We start from the raw sequence: 19905 nt of genomic DNA, 5'->3' as shown, positions 1-19905 counted from the left end.
TTACGAGGCACAGTAGGCCGTCGGTCGTCTTATGGACATCCACTGGCCGTTTGTCTGCGCAAATATTACCTTCTGCAAAACAATTTATTGCACTTTTCGGCACTCACACTGTCGCACAGCGCCAACTAAATGTATGGAAATCACAGTTAATCGTTGAGATTTCGTTGCGGCGCTCTCGTTTTTCATTTGTTTGCTACGAAACTTTTGTTTTTAGTCGCCAAAGAACACGCAAGTTGGCGTGGCGTTGCCAAGCTGCATGTACGGTGTTGCCACACACAAACACGGAGTGCAGCCAGAGTCGTGTGTCTGGCTGGTAGACGCTTAAAGCAGTGTTGAAATTGACAGCGAAATAATTGGTGGATTATTTATGGCTTTGGTGAGGGCCTGGGAAGGGTATTGCAGTGTTAAATATTTTTAGGAATGAGTGCCTATTCAGTATACTTCTGTCAATAAATCATTAAACATTTATTATTGGAAGAGTTCACTGTCAGGTTTATGGAAAAAAAGAATTTTACTAATTAACTCGCGGCTGGTAAAGCACCTCAATCCTAGCTCCATAACCGTTTTGGTAGTCAAATATGAAGTTCGGACTTAGACACCTTTGTCTACTAAAAAAGTCCAATCGGTAGTCCGCCGAATAGCTGTTGCCCGCCGAAAGCCGTCCGAAGTACTCAGAAGCGTTAAAGACGCTCATTACGATTTCATCTAGTAATGTTTGGTATTCACACGGACTTATTTTCAAAGACCACCTCGAACATTTTCAATATTCAATTAAGTTTCAAACAATAAGTAGTATTAATGTACGTAGTTAGATCGATAGAACGTCGAGATTAAGGCAAGATAGGCTTTTCAGTCCATGGGTGGGAAAAATGTTACAGCCTGTCAAGTAAGAGCGTGGTCGACTTTACCGACAGTTAATGAAAGATTTCGCTCTATTTCCTTCGCGAGCCGATAGAGGGAAGCTTTGTCCGTGATGCATTGTTAACAAAGGTTCAGTTGTCGTTGATCTTTTGAAAGAGAATCACGTTAAACGCCATGAGTACCGAAAGGTCCCAAAATATCGCAATCAGCGGCTGCTAAAGATATGAAAAAGTCGAAGGCATTTGTACAGAAGTGGATACAGCGATATATAGTGGCTAAAAATGTCGATGATTTACCAGAACGTGGTTCGATAGGAAAAGTGAACAAAAAAGATGAAAAAAGAATAGTGAATCTGTTTTCGCGGAATCCTGCTTTAACACTGCGGCAAGGACAAGCAAAATTAATGGCAAAAGGTTTAGATATATTCTACGAAACTATCCGAACCCTTCTTCATACTCATGATCTGAAATGGCGCAACACAATGAAGAAGCCTCTGTTGACTGAAAAACTTGTGACAAAGCGACTCGCTTGGGCGCATGAGAATTTTGATAGAGATTTTGAAAATGTCATTTTTACTGATGAATGTTCGATATAGGCACGTTCTGTTCTCACGCGAGCCTGGTCAACTTCCACCAATAGGCTTGTTCAGCGGACCAATAAAGCATCTTTGGGGCTGCTTCTCAAAGCAGGGGTTCGGCACTTTGTACCTCTTTACTGACAACCTAAATAAATGCCGAGAAAATGATAAAAATCTACAAAAAGGCTTTACTGCCATCTGGCAAACGATGGTTCATCAGAAAAAAATGTAGATTGGATTCTGCAGGAGGACAACGATCCTAAACACCGCAGCAAGCTCTATACTCAGTGGAAAACTCAATTTGGCATCGTTACATTGGATTAGCCGTTGCAGTCGATGCAAACCCTATTGAAAATGTGTGGGCATATATTAAACAGAAGCTTCGTGGAAGACGCACATACACTTTGAAGCAGTTGTCTTACGAAATTCGTCGGATCTGGAGATTCTTGCCACTAGAATACGCCGTCAAATTAGTAGAAAGCATGCCTCGGAGATGCCAATGTGTAATGTGTACAATGTATATACATATATGAATATGAAGGTTTCATAAAATAATTTTTTTTATAAATTAACACGACCACGCTCTTACTTCACAGACTCTATATTTGAGATAGATTAGTTTGACAGCTTTATGCAAAGATTATGACTTTCAACTCCTTACCAGAACTTCCATTAATTCAATCTAGCAGTGCCAAGTGAACCCATTAATGTCCTCAAGATCCTAACTAACTAATTAGATGCTATAATAATCTCGGGGGTATTAAGCGACCGATTCCTCTTGCTTTTTTAATCTTAATTTCTACGTCGTAGAAGTTCTCAACGGGCTCGGGAGACACTCCAAATATTCTGACAGCGACAAAACGATCGCGTTGTAGCATAACTCTAAGCAATTTTGTATATACATATGAAAGTGGACATATACAATATATAAATCATATAACACCGACAGACACATAAGACTTGTTAGAGAAAAAGAAATCATTATATATAATATATGAGAGTTGGAGTATTATTAACTCGATTTTATCTATTTTTCCCCAATACTACATAATCGATCTTCGAACATCCTGATATTTTTTATATGGGGGCTAGGTCAAGTTTTCATTCAAATATTTGAGGCACAAAGATACACTGTTATGAGTAAAACACGCTCTCTCACTTTCATTGAGATAACTCACATATTAAACGACATAAGTGATACAAAGTCACTCGGAAGTTCGAACATTTTTATATTAGGTATATGGGGGTTATGGGAAGTATTGGTCCAATTCAAACTATTTTCGAAGTACAGGCTTACCATTTTCAGAGAAGATCATCCCTGAATTTTAATTATATATTCCACACATTGACCGATATTTTCAATATAGCTTAACTTTAGGTATTGGGGTACAAATATTCGTTGCCAATAGGTACCTGTTTAAACAGTTTTTGTTGGATTTGAACAATTTTTGCTCTTAAGGTGGGATACAGAAAAGTTTCGTTCGTTTACTTTTAGGTGATACATACAACCGTTAGGTGAACAAAACTATTATACTCTGTACCAATAGGTTGCAATAGTATTGCAAGGCAGGCGTCAAGCTTCATTTATGTAAAACTAATATATATTACCAGAAGTACGAAGGCCATGACATATACGGTTCTCCAACAGTTGAATGAGTTCACTTTCGGACATAATCATTCATTGTTCCTTGTCAAATTTTTAACTCTAGGCGTAAAAATTTGTGTCAAAAAGGTACCTGATCCGTGTGACTAAGACTGTAAGCAGTAATTTAATGTTTTTCCATCGAAGGATATATATCTTTCTTCAGCTTCTTTAACTCTAAAATTTATTTAAAAGGTTTCTTATCCGAGTAAGCAGTAATTCAAAGTTTTCTCTGTCGAACGAAATCAGTCTTTCTTAAGCTCGAACTCACAGCAAATGTATGCGGTCTTAGAAATGGTATAGGAGGCAAAGGACCACCGATGAAGTGATTTGTGGAAAAAGAAAAAGTGGTTAGTATTAATAGTCAGCACAAAAAAAGCTATTGCCATATGGAAAAGATTATCACAAACTATCTTTTAAAAGCTTAAATAAGAAAATATCATCTTTAAACACTTCGTACGAAGAGTGTATGTGCATAGCACATTTTTCAAAGAATAATTTTTTGGCAAAGCAAACTAAAAACTACATTACATTTACACTTCTGCAGTTGCCCTTGGCTAAATATCAGTCTTCTGCAGTCTTCTGAAGCACAACTTATGCAAATCTTCTAAAGAAATGCCATAACATATGGCATGCAAGACCAAATGAAATGCAGCGAAAGAAAAAATGCAACATAAACTAACCAACTCGGCTGACAAGTGCATATCACAGCTTGGCACTTCGCAGATAGGCGAGTTGAACAAAGCGTTTCATAAGTTCAACGAAAACGTACACATAAACGAAGTTCTCTGTAGGAAATTGTGAAACTAAGCAATGAGCATGATAGTCTAAATAATTAAAAGACAGCTTTTATGCTAAGTTTTGAAAGCGCCAGTAGACAGGAAGCCCTCAGTTGGAACGCAATGTAGAGAGAATAGACACGGACTCGGATATTCTAAATAAATACGAACAGCTTTTATTCTGAGTTTTGAAGGCTCTAGTAGACAGTAAGACCCTAGTTAGAAAGTAGTGTAACGAAATTTGTGGTGGGCTCTAAAGAACCTATGACAGCTTTTATTCTATGTTTTGAAAGCGCCAGTAGACAGGAAGCCCTCAGTTGGTACGTAGTTTAGAGAGATTTGAGTCGTTCTCCAATGAGCCGTAATTTTCTATGAAAAATTTAATATTTTCCTACCCAGTCATTACCTTCAAAGAAGTTTTTCAAATATGTTGCAGTTCCGAAGTGGCAGACAACAGATGTGTGTTAAAAAAGTGATAGCGTCAAAAGTGTGCATCAAAAGTTTAAGTAAACAGCAAAGTGTAAATTTCAAGTATTTTTTTAGATCTTTTCTTTTTTACACCCACATTTAGTTTGTAAATACAACTGCTTTAGCAACACTTCTTTCGAATCTGTAAGTAACATGTGTGCGCAGAGAAATCTTACAAGTTTATCAAATATGAGAGCCGTGCTGCCTGACAGCTGTCATTTTGACAGGTTAAAGTTTGAGACTATTACAAGTAAGTAAAAACTGAATATCCATAGGCATTAGAAATCATAAAAAAAAATAATTTTTAATATTTTATACTTTTAAACTTATTTTAACTACTTTAAGTCGACAATTTTAGTTTTAAGTTCAAGCTTCTGGAACATTGTATTATAAATGACGGGCACTAGAAGTTTCAGACTGCCTCAATTGGCTTATAGATTTCTTTCATAAACTCTTAAACCTCAAAACATATTCATAAATAGACTTTCCGAGAGTATAGACTCACTTTAGCAAGGATTTGAACCCAACATCCACAAACGTTATAGCGGTTAGTTTCAGCTTTAAGGTCAAGTTTCTTCGTGCTATTAGTATTACAAATGTCGGATACTAAAAGTTTCAGACTGCCTCAAATGGCTTATAGATTTCTTTCATAAACTCTTAAACTTCAAAACATATTCATAAATAGACTTTCCGAGAGTATAGACTCACTTTAGCAAGGCTTTGAACCCAAAATCCACAAACGATACAGTGGTCCAACTTTAGTGTTTTACTATAAATAAATGTTTATAATACACAGTTTCTCTAATCTTATTATCAAACTCATTTCTAATTAGTCATTCATGACATGCGCTCCTCCAAGAACTCTTACTTTCACAGCAGTAATTTTGCCACTGTTCTGCGTCAACCGTAAAGCTTATTTGAGTAAAAAAAATGCGCGCAAAAATTATCATTCACTGCACTCAAATGATTTTTCAATTAGATTACATCACTCATTCTACACGAATGACGAATTCGAGCAACAAAGTGATGCGCAAAAGCATAGGAAGTGAAGCTTGAAATGCGCGCCAACCCAGACCACAAACCAATCGAATGAAGTTCATTGTGGAAAAATCATGTTTCACATTTCGCCCGGAACTATTGTGACGGCGTTCATTAATTTCAGCCAGCCACAATTAGTCGCGGCGCCTTCGATGTTCCGATACCAACATTTATAGGCATTGTTGTTGACAGCTCCGGGATATTTGGCGCGCGTTCAAAACGTGAGACCACTAATTAATTAGCGTGTCACAAAGTGTCAAAGCATGTTGATAAGATGGCGAGTAAGGAGCTTTTAACGGAAAATATTGCGAAGGCGCCACGGGATATTTTTTGCTGTTAAGCAGCATTCGAGGAATGGTTGTCGGAAGGTAATTGGTAAATGCATAAAAATAGAATATATATACGAAAAAGTTATTATTTGATTGGTCACAAATTTAGGGGTTAAGCGTTATATTTTGTGGCTTCTTTAAGGGTCTTTCATTTACATTCACTACATCAATATCTCTAGAACATCTCTCAAAACAATCTCAAAGCTTTAAAGCTTGTTTCCTTAATTTCTTTGTATAAGTTTTCCATGCTCTTCAACATGCTTCTTCTACTAGTAAATTAAAATTATTTGAGAAATAGTTTCCAAGTAACATGATCTATGAATTCATACAGCATAATATCCTGCACTAACTGGTACGGACTCCGTTCCTATATCGCGCGAGAAGTTATGAAGTCATCAACTTCGAAAATACCTCTATAGGCTGATCGTGACCAGGAACACATTTAAGCGTTAGTGAAGCTTATGTTGACCATGTATAAATATATTTTATGTGTTCCCAGCACCACAATTTGGTATAAGTCAACTTTCGTAACGATTTTTGTTTTCGATTGTGTAGATCACTTTGAACACTTCAAAGTGAGGAAAAAATGGATCTCTTTGCTGCTTCAATATATTTAAATATTTCAGATAAACCTAAAAAATGAGCTGAGTCATCATGAATTACCATTTTACAAAGATATATGTATTATAATAGAATACCATTAACGATTATGTTGGAATCTACTTTGTCATTAACGATTATGTTGGAATCAACTTTGATGAGGCCCAATACGACCCTGTCACTTGCGGGCAGTTAGAGCCTCTTATACCGGAAGAACGCTACATCCACAAACATAAAAATGCAAAATAATACTAAATTTGGGGAAAAGGTGTTTCTCTTTGTATTTCCCAACAACATTCCCAAGGAACTACAAGTAGTTTAATAGAAGGAAATACTAACTTTGATATGAAAGCCAGTTTTTCGCCTCCAAATATTGTAAAAAATATGATTTGATATGAAATATTTTACTAGGTCCTAGGTAAACGTAGTTACATTCAAACCATCAAAAAATTTCTCATTTGAAATACCTACTAAAATCGGACATGATGATAGTCAAATTTTAAACTGTTTACTCAACAGCACCGTTTTACAATTGCTTGTAGAGAATTTCAACACTCAGAGGACAAAAGTCTCATTCTAAGGCCTAATAACTAAAAAAGAAAATGGAAAATTTGCGTATTGGGTATTATTAGAGATGTCTGGTAATCTGTACATAGACCCAGATCTGCCAAGAACCGAGTTGATTCGATGCATTTGGACTTCAGAGAAGGAGGTATGTAGTTTTGTTAAGGCAGATCAAGAGCTGATCATTGGAAACAGACATATATTGAGAAGATCACCTTTAGATCTGGTTAATTAGCCGGAAAGATAGAGTTCTTCGGTTTGAGCTCCAGAAAACTTTCTTCCCTAGAAGCTGCTCATTTGCCGGAACTAAACTATTTATTTGAAAATATCCGAAAAAAGTTTTGAGATCGGATCACTATAGCATGTAGCAATCACATCTGTGCATGGATTTTCCCCAACAACAACAGCAATAATACCGAGTACTTGGAATTCAGAATTATCTGAATAATACGTACTTGTAAAGGGAGTCATATACTCGGCTCAAAGACAAGTAGATACAAAGAAAGGTTTAAGGGGGTATTCTGGTCTAGGATTTTGAAAAAATCGTTGTTTTTTTGCATATTTTGAAAGTTTAGACTTTCAAAAATATGACCTTGGAAGAATTTTTCAAAATTCGACTTATTTTCGGAGATACAGCCGATTTTGTGACGTGGCGTCCGTGTTCACTAGAATTGTCTCCGAAACTTTAAACGCGTTTTTCTCGAAAGTCCTTTTTTTGAGGTGGTTTACATGATATCTCAAGTTCTACTGAACCGATTCCTTTGAAATTTGGTATATATCTTCTTTATATAATGCTCTATCGTGTCTGCTTTGGATTTCCAAAAATTTTGATTTGAAGTATTTTTAAAAAATTCGAAAAAGTCGAAAAATCGAGTCAAAAAAAATTTTTTTTTTTTGAAGTCGACGCCATTTTGTTATTATTTTTATTTTTTTTTGAAAATGGTCAACCCGATAACGACATCCTTACTAATGAAGAATCTTCTTCCACCGGCCCGTATCTCCACGAATTTTGTTTTTTTTTTTCTTTTATTTTTTCATTTCCAATTTTCTGTTTTATTTTTACCTCCTGCTTTATTTATATCTTACTCTGTTCCTTTCCCACTTGTTTTAGTATTGAATTAAGAAGGTTTAGATCTAGTCAATACTTCACTGTCCATCTACTCGTTCAGTTTCCCATTTCCTGCTTCATTTCAATATCCTTGTTTCTCTTCCACCTTCCAGTTTTATTTCAATTTTTTTAATAATAAGTTAAGAAAACGTTGAACTAGTCAATATTTATACGTCTATTCTCTTTTTATTTCCACCTTCCTGTTTTATTTACAATTTCTGCTACTTTTTTGTCCCAATGTACAAGGTCTGTCGCAAAAGAAACAGGACTGTTAAAAAAAAACAACAAAAAGTTAATATTTTTCAAAAGTAGTTATATTTTTTTATTCAAAGTAGTTTCCTTGTGCTTCGATACAGCGTTTAGCCCGGTCAATTAGCATTTCAAATGAGTGTTTAAGGTCATTTTTCGGAATGCTCTTGAGAATATCGGTCGATCGCCTTTTGTATAGCTGAAATGTCCTGAAACCAGTGTCGTTTCATGGACAAATAAAAATTTCCAAATAGGTAAAAATCACAGAGTGCCAGATCAGGTGAGTAGGGTGCGTGATTAATGGTTAATATGGAGTTTTTTGTCAAAAAATCAGTGACAAGCCAGGACCCTGCCTCACGGTATAGTGGTCGAGCACGACGAATGCGTAACAAAAGACGCTTCATAACATCAAGGTAAAACACAGCATTAATCATTTGGCCAGGTGGGACGAACTCTCGGTGTACTCGTACAATACCCTCGGAATCATAAAAACAAATCAGCTTTGTCGTTATTTTTGACTTCTGAAGACAACCGACTTCTGATCGTCACAGAGATTCTCACGACCTTCCTGAAATCGCTTAAACTATCATGCACATGATCTGGCATAAACTTTTTCATCATTTAAAATATTTCAGTAAACATTTTCCCAAATTTAAAACAAAATTTAATATTTGCTCTTTGCATTTTACGACCGATGACCAAAAGCTGCTGTCACTTTTTGATCGATAACATCGATAGTAGCTATCCAATTGTCTTAAAATTTTTACGAAATGTCAACAAGAGATCAAGCTTTTTATTTCATATACCCACCAATAGGTGGCGCCACCAGAAACAGTTATATTTAAAAAGTTCGGTTTCTTTTGCGACAGACCTTGTTTCTTTCTGTTTCAACTTTCTTGTTTCATTTTAACCTCCTAGTTTTATTTCCAGCTCACTTTTACATTCCCACTTTTTTAACATTGGACTAAGAGAACTAATATCTGGTCAAAATTTAGAAGACTGAAAGATTTGCAGCTATATTTCCATGGTTTACCATACTAGCTCTGTTATGCTGTTTCATATTCATCTTCTCGCTTCATATCCATCGCCTTGTTTTTTTCCAACTTTCGCTGTTGTATTCATCTTCCTGTTTAACTTCAAACTCCTTCTTTCATTTCCATCTCCAACTTTCATTCCACATTTATTAAAGGTATATAAGTGTAGCTCTTCACCGTGCCTTACCTGAGCTTGCCGTCATTATGACATTCTGCAGCTTCTTCTGATAGTGACACTGCTACTAAATCAGTGGGGATTAATTGCAGAGTATATTTATGAACTATACATTCGCATACATATATATGTATGTATGTATATATATTCCTGCATATAAAATATACTTTTTCCTGGCTGTAAGCAAACGCATGCCCATCAAGTTCGTAATTATAATCGCGCATAAGCTAGAAGCTCGCTAATAATGAATAACATATTGAGTTGCGTGAAGACATCGAGCAGCACGTTGCTGTTGTTGCAATGACAGTGAATTGTCGCACAGCTTCATGCAGAGCTCAAGCACTCAACACATATGCAACTTCATGAATTATGTCGCTAATCAGGAATATTTTGTTACGACACGAAGATTTTTAATATGCCAGCGTTAACGGTGAAAACGAGCAGCATACGAGCAGCTGTGTCGGAAGAATATTGTGGCAGTCATAAAACTAATAAAAGTGTAATGTAAATAGTAATAAGCAGTGCGCGCACACACACACACGTATGCGTTTAACCACAAAACGTAGCATACATTTGGGTGCGCTGCTTTTGAACGCACCGTACTAGGCGCTGTGTTGGCGCAGCGCGTCTTATTAAACACACTCTAATGACATTTATTTATGTGTGCAAGTGTATGTTGTTGTATATATATACATATGTATATGTAAGACGTGTTGACATATGCGCATTAATTTTGATACGCACTTCGCTGCCGCCACTTTTAGGCGCACACACCAGCAACACAATCCAGCAAGTGTACACCACAATTACTACTCCTATCGTCGATGGCTGCCAAGGTGCACGAAATTATATTTATTATGCACACTTTGCTTTACAACGCATACATACACGCACACGCATACAAGTGCCGGTTGCTTAAGTTGTAGCTTTATGTTGCACTCGCCGCGAAGGCGTGCGAAGTGCATTACTTGTGGTGACAAGCGCAACATCATCAAATTGCTTCAGTATGTTTATATATACATATTTACATATGTATGAATATACATTATAGATATATAATTATATGTGTGGTATAAATTTGTATGCGCGCTTCAATTGCTCTTTTTATTGAGTATCAGTTTCTGCACAAAGTATGCGGTGCTTTTTATGAGCTTTATGTAGTACATTATAGCCTTGTTAGGTAATTAATTGAAGATAAAGCTACCTGCAATATAGTAGCATCCAACCACAGCAGAAATGTGTTTAGATCACTAGTTTCGCTCCTTTGAGAGAAAAAAACCAAGTTATTGTACTTAGAAAATAATATAATATGGTATGAGAAATAAAAGAGTATAAGGAAATAAGAAAAACCTTAATTTCGACTGAAGAGAAGCTATAATACCCTTCGCAGGTTTACTTCCTATAGAATAAAAGGGTATAAAAATGGGTTTATCTTGATTGAATGTTTCTCTTATTTATAAGGTCCAGCACTCGAAGTGTAACCAATTAAAAAAACTATAAATTCGGTTTGGAAAATTATATTTATTTATTTTAAAGTACAAAATGTGTGAAAATAATCATAAATTCAGGACCAATTCACTTTTGCTCGATATGACCACCTTTTGCCTTAACTATGGCCTTGAGACGGTCAAAAAACGAATCGCAAGCTGCCCGGATGTGACTTGCCGGTATTTTGGCCCACTCACGGACAATGGCTTTCTTCAGCATCTCGATACTGGTGTATTTTTTACTTCGGACCTTGCTCTCCAAAATGGCCCAGAGAGAATAATCCATTGGATTCGCATCTGGTGAATTCGAGAGCAATTGTGTGGTCGTAATGAAGTTCGGAACGTTGTTTTTCAGCCATTCTTGGTTCACTCGTGCTTTGTGAGACGGTGCTGAGTCTTGTTAAAACGTCCATGGTTTGCGACCGAAATCTTTGTTTGCCCACGGCTTCAAAGCAGCCTCCAGAATATTTTACCGATAATATGTCGCATTTACTTTGACGCCAGGCTCGCTGAAAACAATTGGAGAGCGCCCATCTGCGGTGTGAGATCATGGACTTTTTGGAACTTGTAAGGTTTGACTTTGAGCTCATTTTTCAAAATGCGTCGGATGCTGCGGTCGAATATTTTCAGTTCTTTAGCCATTTGATTGGCACTTCGTCATGGATTCCGCTCAAGTCGCTTCATCACTTTCCGAACCATCTCAAGTGACGTTGCAGTCTTTTGATGACCACCTTCATGGCGTTTTGCGATGCTACCAGTATCATTGTAACGAGTGATGGTGCGATAAACAAAAACTTTATTCACATTAAGGTGTTTGAGCTCACGAACAATTGCTGGCTGTGATTTTCCAGCTAAATATAAAGCTTTTTACTTTTATTCACTTTTATTCATTATCTTTCAATTTCATTAAAGTAGCTCATATATTGGACGATATATGCGGTATAGTCACTCGTACTTCAAAAATCTGTATAATAGATATATGAGAAATAAGGGAAGTATAGACCCGATTCTATTTGTAGCACACAGAGAGATTTTTATCAGGAAAGCATTCTCTCCAAATTTCAACTATGTTTTTTACACATCGATCGATATTTTCTGTCAAAAGTTAACTATAGGCACCGATGTCCAAATTTTCGGTGCCTAGTGGCTTGAACAGTTTTGGGTTTATTTGGAAAATTTTTTCGTCATAAGGTGACATACTTCAAACGTATTATTCGTGCAAAGTTTTGTCTCATTACATTAATTACTTCTTGATTTATATACTAGAAAGTCATAAAAATCAAATGAAATTTAAAATTGTATTATATGGTTATAGTCCGATTTCGCTCATTTTCGAACTGTGACAAAGGAATATCAGAAGAATATTATTTACCGAAGTTAGTTCAAATCGTTCGAGCAAGTCCAAAGATATCTGATTTCTCCTAAAGGAAGGCAGTGCCACGCACATTATATTCGAACCTGGCTTCTTAATGCCTTCGCATACCATCTCTGGTGTAAAATTTAATGTGTCTAGCTTAAGGGGCTATATCGTAGCGTGACACTTTCGAAAAAAAAAAAATTATTTGCTTTTTCGATAGCTTATATTTCCAAAAATATGCTTGTGAAATCGGCAAGGTCGTATCTTGAGCAGTTTTTGGATGGCAGCGTTCTAAAGGTCGCAGGTACAATCATATTCAGGGTCCGGCACTCAAAATGTAACCAACTTCAGACCGTTCGCGCAGCTGTCGCACTGGAATCAGCTGTTTATAAATTTGCTAAATGACAGTTCGGAGTATTGTTCACAAGTGTACAAAAGCGTTTTGCCAAAAGTGAACGCAAAAAAAGTGATCAGCGATGGAATTCAAACGTAATAGTGTGATTGCTTTATATTTAGCTGGAAAATCACAGCCAGCAATTGTTCGTGAGCTCAAAAACCTTAATGTGAATCAAGTTTTTGTTTATCGCGCCATCACTCGTTACAATGATACTGGTAGCATCGCAAAACGCCGTGGTGGTGGTCATCAAAAGGCTGCAACGTCACGTGAGATGGTTCGGAAAGTGAAGAAGCGACTTGAGTGAAATCCATGACGAAGTGCCAATCAAATATGTAGCTAAAGGACTGAAAATATCCTACCGCAGCATCCGACGCATATTGAAAAATGAGCTCAAGATCAAGCCTTACAAGTTCCAAAAGGCCCATGATCTCACACCGAAGCAACAACAAGTAAGACTTGAAAGAGCGAAGCAGTTGCTCGAATTGTTTTCATCGAGCCTGGCGTCAAAGTAAATGGGACATATTATCGGGAAAGTGTTCTGTAGGCTGCTTTGAAGCCGTGGGCAAACAAACATTTCGGTCGCAAACCATGGACGTTTCAACAAGACTCAGCACCGTCTCACAAAGCGCGAGTGAACCAAGAATGACTGAAAAACAACGTTCCGAACTTCATTACGACCACACAATGGCTCTCGAATTCACCAGATGCGAATCCAATGGATTATTCTCTATTGGCCATTTTGGAGAGCAAGGTCCGTAGTAAAAAATACACCAGTTTCGAGATACTGAAGAAAGCCATTGTCCGTGAGTGGGCCAAAATACCGGCAAGTCACATTCGGGCAGCTTGCGATTCGTTTTTTGACCGTCTCAAGGCCATAGTTAAGGCAAAAGGCGGTCATATCGAGCAAAAGTGAATTGGTCCTGAATTTATGATTATTTTCACACATTTTGTAATTTAAAATAAATAAAAATAATTTTCCAAACCGAATGGTTGGTTTTTTTAATTGGTTACACTTCGAGTGCTGGAACACCCTGTAATGTGCATACAATACATTTCGAAGTTACATCCAAATTTGAAAAAGGCGTTTTAAAGTACTTGGAAGTACAAGGCCCAACTTTAAACCCGTTTTTCTCAAAATGGTGTTTTCGAAATCGGTGACCAACATTACTCGAAAACGGCTAAGCCGATTAATCTCAAATTTAAACGCGAGCCTCTTAAAAATATTTTTTAGTAATTAATTGGAGATTTTTTCTCACTGATACATATTTTTTATAAACAGTTTAAGGCCGAAATTTTGGTCAAAAAACGGCTTTTGTCAAAAAAATTTATTTTTTTATTCCTTCAATTTGTTTTACTAAATTTAACATTACTTTAATGAAAGCTGTTTGTTTTTTTAATATCGAAGGATCCACTTTAGAGATACAGTGGTCACCACAAAACGTCTTTTTTGAGGGGAGTTCTCGGAGTTCAGCTGTAGTTCCTTTCCAAATAAATGTTTTTACTAATACTTAATGTTAAAATAGAGTTAAAATGTACCATAATATATGTGCTGGAAAATCTGTTTTTTCTCCGCCTCTAACTGTATATAACCCCATAAAGGGTAAATTTAGTTTTTGGGTATTTTTGTGTTTTAAGATATTTTTATAAATAAAAGCTATTATTTTTAGTGCTAATTGCTTTGGGTACAAATTATGCTGCAAGTTATAGCCTTGACAGACGGCATCGTTAATCCGGATTAACTGCGCACTTAATCAGATCCAAATTTGTAGGTGACAGACGGCAGCTATGCGAGTTTGAAACTCTCATAAACAGCTCATTGTCCTTTTTATAATATTTTCAATGAAAATTGATAGAAGATAAACATTACGGTTGTTAGCCGACCAATTTTTACCAAACCATTTTTTATTACAAAAGCATATCAACACATTCTTTTTAAAACTGCATCATAACATAGACGTTTTATTGATATTATATTGAGAATTTGATAAACAGGTGTCAGGGTTGCCAACGAAAATCTCACAAACTCCCTAAAATTAATCTGGTTTAACGCTGCCGTCTGTCAATGCTATTAGAGATTTCTTTCTCAAACTACATGCGATCTTACTACGCTCCTTTCTGCTTACCCGCAACATTTCATGTATTTACGATATTAAATTATCATATCCGTAACAAAAGTATGCCTTCCTTATTAAATCTACACATCTATGTTTGTATGTGTAATGCATATAGATTTGTCTGTTTATGTGCCTGCAACTGCCTATAACACAAAACATATTGACGATAACGCAATGAGGTAAACTGGCGTGTTTCTGCGCTTAATCTTGTCCATGATTTATGTCAGCTTTCAGCAACAACTTTCAATAGCTCCAAATGAAGGCAAAAAAGAATTGGAGAAAGTGGGCAAAAATGAAGATGCTGCTGCAAGCAAATACAATTGCATAAACAATAATACAACAAAAGAAAAATATGTTATTGTATTGTATAAATGTGTGTTTGACTGAAGTTTGCACTGCGCCGCCCCCTTAAAGCGCGCCTGAGTGTTATTGGAGTTTACTTGCCATACTTCGGCACTCTCTGTCGTTACTTTTTGCTTTCGTCTCACTTTGTAGCTCATATTCCCGTTATATTTATGTCTGTTTGTGTGTGCTGCCGCACAAACGCATAAATCAACAACAAAAAGCAGCAAATGATTTATATGAATGTCAGCAGCGCGGCGACGCTCTGTAGTATTTGCCACCTTTGCGCGCACCGCCCGCCCGCCACTTATTACTCATATTCACTGCCATATTGTAACTGTTAAGCAGAAAAAGCCAGTATTACTTATAGAACGCGCATCAAGCGAGGAAATATTTCTATAAGGTGGCTGGGGTGTGCATGAAAGTAGTGTAACAGCCAAAGTATATCAATGACTAATGCAAGAAAGTTGTAGAAAAAATATTTGTTGGCACGAGGCAGAAAGTAATAGAAATGAAATAAAAGGATAATCAGGATAACGAGCCATACGCTCGCAACTACAGCCGGATATGAAGATGTAGTGCTTATAAGTCTGCGGAAAAGACACATGTTTATTGCTATATGTGTGTTAGTGTTAATATATATGTGTGTGTGTATATATATGTTTGTTTACTTGTATATGTATATATAAAATGTTCCCTCCTTGTAATATCAACCAATAATAATAATAAAGCAATCAAAGAAAGTAATACCGGTAGGCCACACAGTTATATACACGCTTATGTCTGCTTGCATGTGTGTGTGTTTCTTTGAAAATTATAATGCAACACCATATGCGCGATTTCCGTTGATAATATACTTAGTAGCTAGTAGCAAAAACAACAAAATGAATGTCGAAGGCACTTCGCTTATAAATAAATACGATAGAAGAACAAGAAAAATAACCAAAGCAACAAAAACAACAAAAACAACAAAGAAATTACTATTATCAGCAACGTGACACAGCTGCGGACAGGTGGCTTGTGGAGTCTGGCAAACCATCCTATCTATATATGTCATGTATGTGTGTATGTATGTATGTGTGCATGTACAGCCTTCGATGGCAGTTCGAAGAAGTTGCCACAGAATTTATCACCACGACTGCTTGCAACCGTAGTCGGTAGCAATAAAAAAGCAAAATAGAAGAAACTTAAAAACATAGACGTTGGAGACCTTAAGGACTTGCCCTTGCATAAGGGCCTTCAGACCGGTGTAGACTAGGTAAAGCATCAAAATTTATTTCAATTTAAAAAATGAAGAATATAACAAATGAAAGAAAAGAAGAGAACTTCTATAAAGCTTAAACTCAAGTGAAAATTTTAATATCCACATACTTGCATAACCCTCCCAAGGCTCTCAACTGACCGAAATACATAAATCATTTTTCGTAAAAACTTCAAGAATGGTTTAGGCATACAAGATAAGATTTTTGACTGACGAAAGTTCATTTTAGGTTTATAGACCCGTTCTACCGAACCAAAGATAAGATATGCATGCAGATTGAAGCTTAAATAGCATCCTAAAAGTATAGTTTGTCATTGCGTTCTGTAACTCAAAAGACGCCATCAATTGGTAGAGTTGCACTACACTATCGATTATAATGGATGTTTTTTTAGACATGTGGTTAGAATGAGACAATATTTTTCGAAGTATATTTTTGGACAGCTATTATTTCATTTATATTCAGTTTGGTTTGCCATTTTATAAATGATTTACTTCAAGTCCTTCAAACGTGTCATACTTCGGAGAATGGTCCTAAAACGAGATGGCCACCAATCCCGATTTGCCAAGAAAAGCGATTAACCAAATTGTGGAATGTTGATAATCCACAAGTTATTGATGAGACGTCGTTACACCCTCTAAAAGTTACTGTTTGATGTACTTTAGGGGCAGAGTGAATCATTGGTCTATATTTCTGCCAAAAACGAAGTCAGCCATACTGCTTCAGTCGATGGTGGACGCTATAGAGCTATAATTAATGCCTTTTTCGTCCGTGAATGAAAGCATGTTGTTGTGGATGACCTTTATCACCAACAAAGCGGCTCTACATGTTGAACGCATTACCACGCGTCGTGGGTCTGTGATTCTGACGTGGCCTCAAAGCTCGTCGTTTTAACACCGCTGCACTTTTTTCTGGGATTTTGTGTGAATTCGCTTATCTACGTAGATAAGCCCGAAGCGATCGACGCCTGGGAAGAGAATATTTGATGCGTTATTGCAGACATACCACCCTAATTTATAGCAGAAAGTGGTGAATTGAGAAGCTTGGCTTAAATTTATTCGAGCCAGCCATAGCGATCACATGCCGGAATTCATTTTTAAAACATAAAAAGGACAGAGTAAAATCGTATAGAAATATTTCCTACAAAGTCTACGTTACCGAAACTGACCCGGGTACAATATCTAGACAAGGTCTCAGAATAGCTTAAAGCTATTATACAGTTCTTTATATTATTAAAGTAGAACCTACTACTGAATCAAACGAATCTTCTACTAAACGACGGGGCAAAAGTTAAATTAGTGTTGTCAACGCCGAAACGACAGGAGCCGATGGATTACCAACTCAGCTATTCAAATACCGCGGCGAAGAACTGACAAGTGTATGCAACAGCTTCTATGCAAGTTATGATCGGTTTAGAACTCCTCGACGATTGGAACCTAAGTGTGTTCTGCACAATCCACAAAAAGGGGGATCCCACAATCTTCGCCAATTACCGTGGGATTAGCCTCCTTAATATCGCATATGACTGAAGACCATCGTAAGCAAATAGATTAGACTTTATTACCGTCCTTTAGACCTGGAAAATCTACAATCGACCAGATTTTCACCATGCGCCATTTTAAAACCGCCCCCGACATAAAGAATACGAGCTCCAGTGCTAAATAGAGAACATAGAATCTTCTATAAGAGTGTACCACCGTCAGACTGCTTTCTCCAGAATGGCTAAGAAAGCGAAGCAATGGGTCTGGTTGATTTTCGATTCAATACCCGCCGGTGGAAGCAGAGGAAGAGGAAGGTATACACTGAAACGACTGGCGCACTGTTGTTAACTCGGCTATTGAGATCAACAAAAACTCAGTGACAATTTATTTAAAAGTGTGAATTCTTTATCCGTTTTTCGATGAAGGTAGGGTAATAAAGTCTTCCATGTGTTGATTCCAAAGCTAGGGCTCCTTTTTCGACCACTGTGAGGTACTGTATTAAAATAATGTTTTTTGCATATTTTGAATATTACCTTTATAGATTTTTGAATATTGCCCAGAGTTTAGCAGTTTAGCGTAGTCAATTTTATAGTTTCATAAGGTTCATTATAGTAAGTGGTGGATACACATCGCACGTCAGTTGCGTAATAATTGACTCACACTTCAAGAGTATTATCAAAGGAAATGAGGAGCGACAGAAGAGTCAGAGGAAATTAACTAGCAAAAAACAGTCACGATGAAAACGATATATAAGCCTCGAGCCTGATTATGTATGGTGCCAGGTAAAAATCATTTGTTCTTTCTAAAAATTTGTTTAAGGGGGTATTCTTGTCTAGGATTTTGAAAATATCGATTTTTTTTTTGCATATCTTGAAAGTTTAGACTTTCAAAAATATGACCTTGGAAAGATTTTTCAAAATTCGACTTATTTTCGGAGATACAGCCTATTTTGTGACGTGGCGTCCGTGTTCACTAGAATTGTCTCCTAAACTTGAAACGCGTTTTTCTCAAAACTGACTTTTTCGGAACGATAACTTGCAATTTTTATAGAGCCTTCTTTATAGGCTTGTCTATGGTTGGAACTAGCCCCATCCCCAAATTTTTATTTTTATTATTTTTAAAAAATTCGAAATAGTCAGAAAAAGTGATTCAAAAAAACTTTTTTTTCAGGCAGTCGCCATTTTGTGAAAAAAATGTTTTCCCACTTTTCCGTAGTTCCGGCCATTGCGACATTATTCTAGATTAATAATCTTTTTTTTTGGTTTCAGATAACTTGAAATCATGGGTATGGTCACGTGGAAATTTTTAGAGACCCCCCACTTTGTCAGCTCTTAATTTCTGAAATTTTTTAGTAGTAGTAGTAGCGCAGCGCCCAGAAGCTATTCAATTTTTTTTACACTCAAAAGCCTATAAAGTATATATGTATGTGTAAATGATCAGCGTGGTAAACTAAGTCGATTTAGCCAAACCAGCCTATCTACCCAACTATCCGTCGGACTAGTCTCACAGTTTATGAGATATCGATTTGAAATTTTTTACACGCTCTTTCTTAATCTTTTCTTGTTTTTGTCGTAAAATATGTTAAGGCAACTTATATAAAATTATGCTTTAACCCCCAATAAATTGGTAGTTAAGTTATTAACAAATAATTCAAAACTACTTACGATTTTTGAAGCAAACGCTTTTGAAACACTTATATCTTTCACAAGAGCAACAATTATTTCCATATTGAAACCTGAAAAAAATAAAAATTATTATTTTTTTAATGAAAAGCAAGACAAACACACATTTTTTCTACACTTGCAAGCGCCACTGTCTTAATGCCCGCACTCCAATGAAATTTATTTCATCGCCTGTATTATTTATTTGCTGAAACACATATGAGCTGGTATGAAAATTATTGCCTTGCAGCGTATTTACTAACCGCAGACGCATTATTTTTCGCGATACTTTGCTACAAAGCAGCATAGAGACGGCTAAAAATATGTGAAGTGCTTGCTAGCACTTTTAAGCTGCACAACTTATACCAAAACTATTTTGTATG

The 19905-nt window shown here is 36.5% G+C and overlaps 1 long non-coding RNA gene across 1 annotated transcript in view; it reads right to left on the bottom strand.

Moving 5' to 3' along the window:
* The window catches only part of LOC126760493 (uncharacterized), a 101267-nt gene that overhangs the window by 47256 nt on the left and 34106 nt on the right, over positions 1-19905 (bottom strand). The window contains exon 2 of the long non-coding RNA XR_007667206.1: positions 19526-19596. This is a non-coding gene — a long non-coding RNA (uncharacterized LOC126760493). The remainder of the gene's footprint in view (positions 1-19525; positions 19597-19905) is intronic.

The sequence above is a fragment of the Bactrocera neohumeralis genome, chromosome 5, assembly GCF_024586455.1.
Source record: "Bactrocera neohumeralis isolate Rockhampton chromosome 5, APGP_CSIRO_Bneo_wtdbg2-racon-allhic-juicebox.fasta_v2, whole genome shotgun sequence".
Taxonomy (NCBI): domain Eukaryota; kingdom Metazoa; phylum Arthropoda; class Insecta; order Diptera; family Tephritidae; genus Bactrocera; species Bactrocera neohumeralis.
Note: the sequence above shows the minus strand (reverse complement) of the source record. Positions and strands in the feature narration are given on the sequence as shown.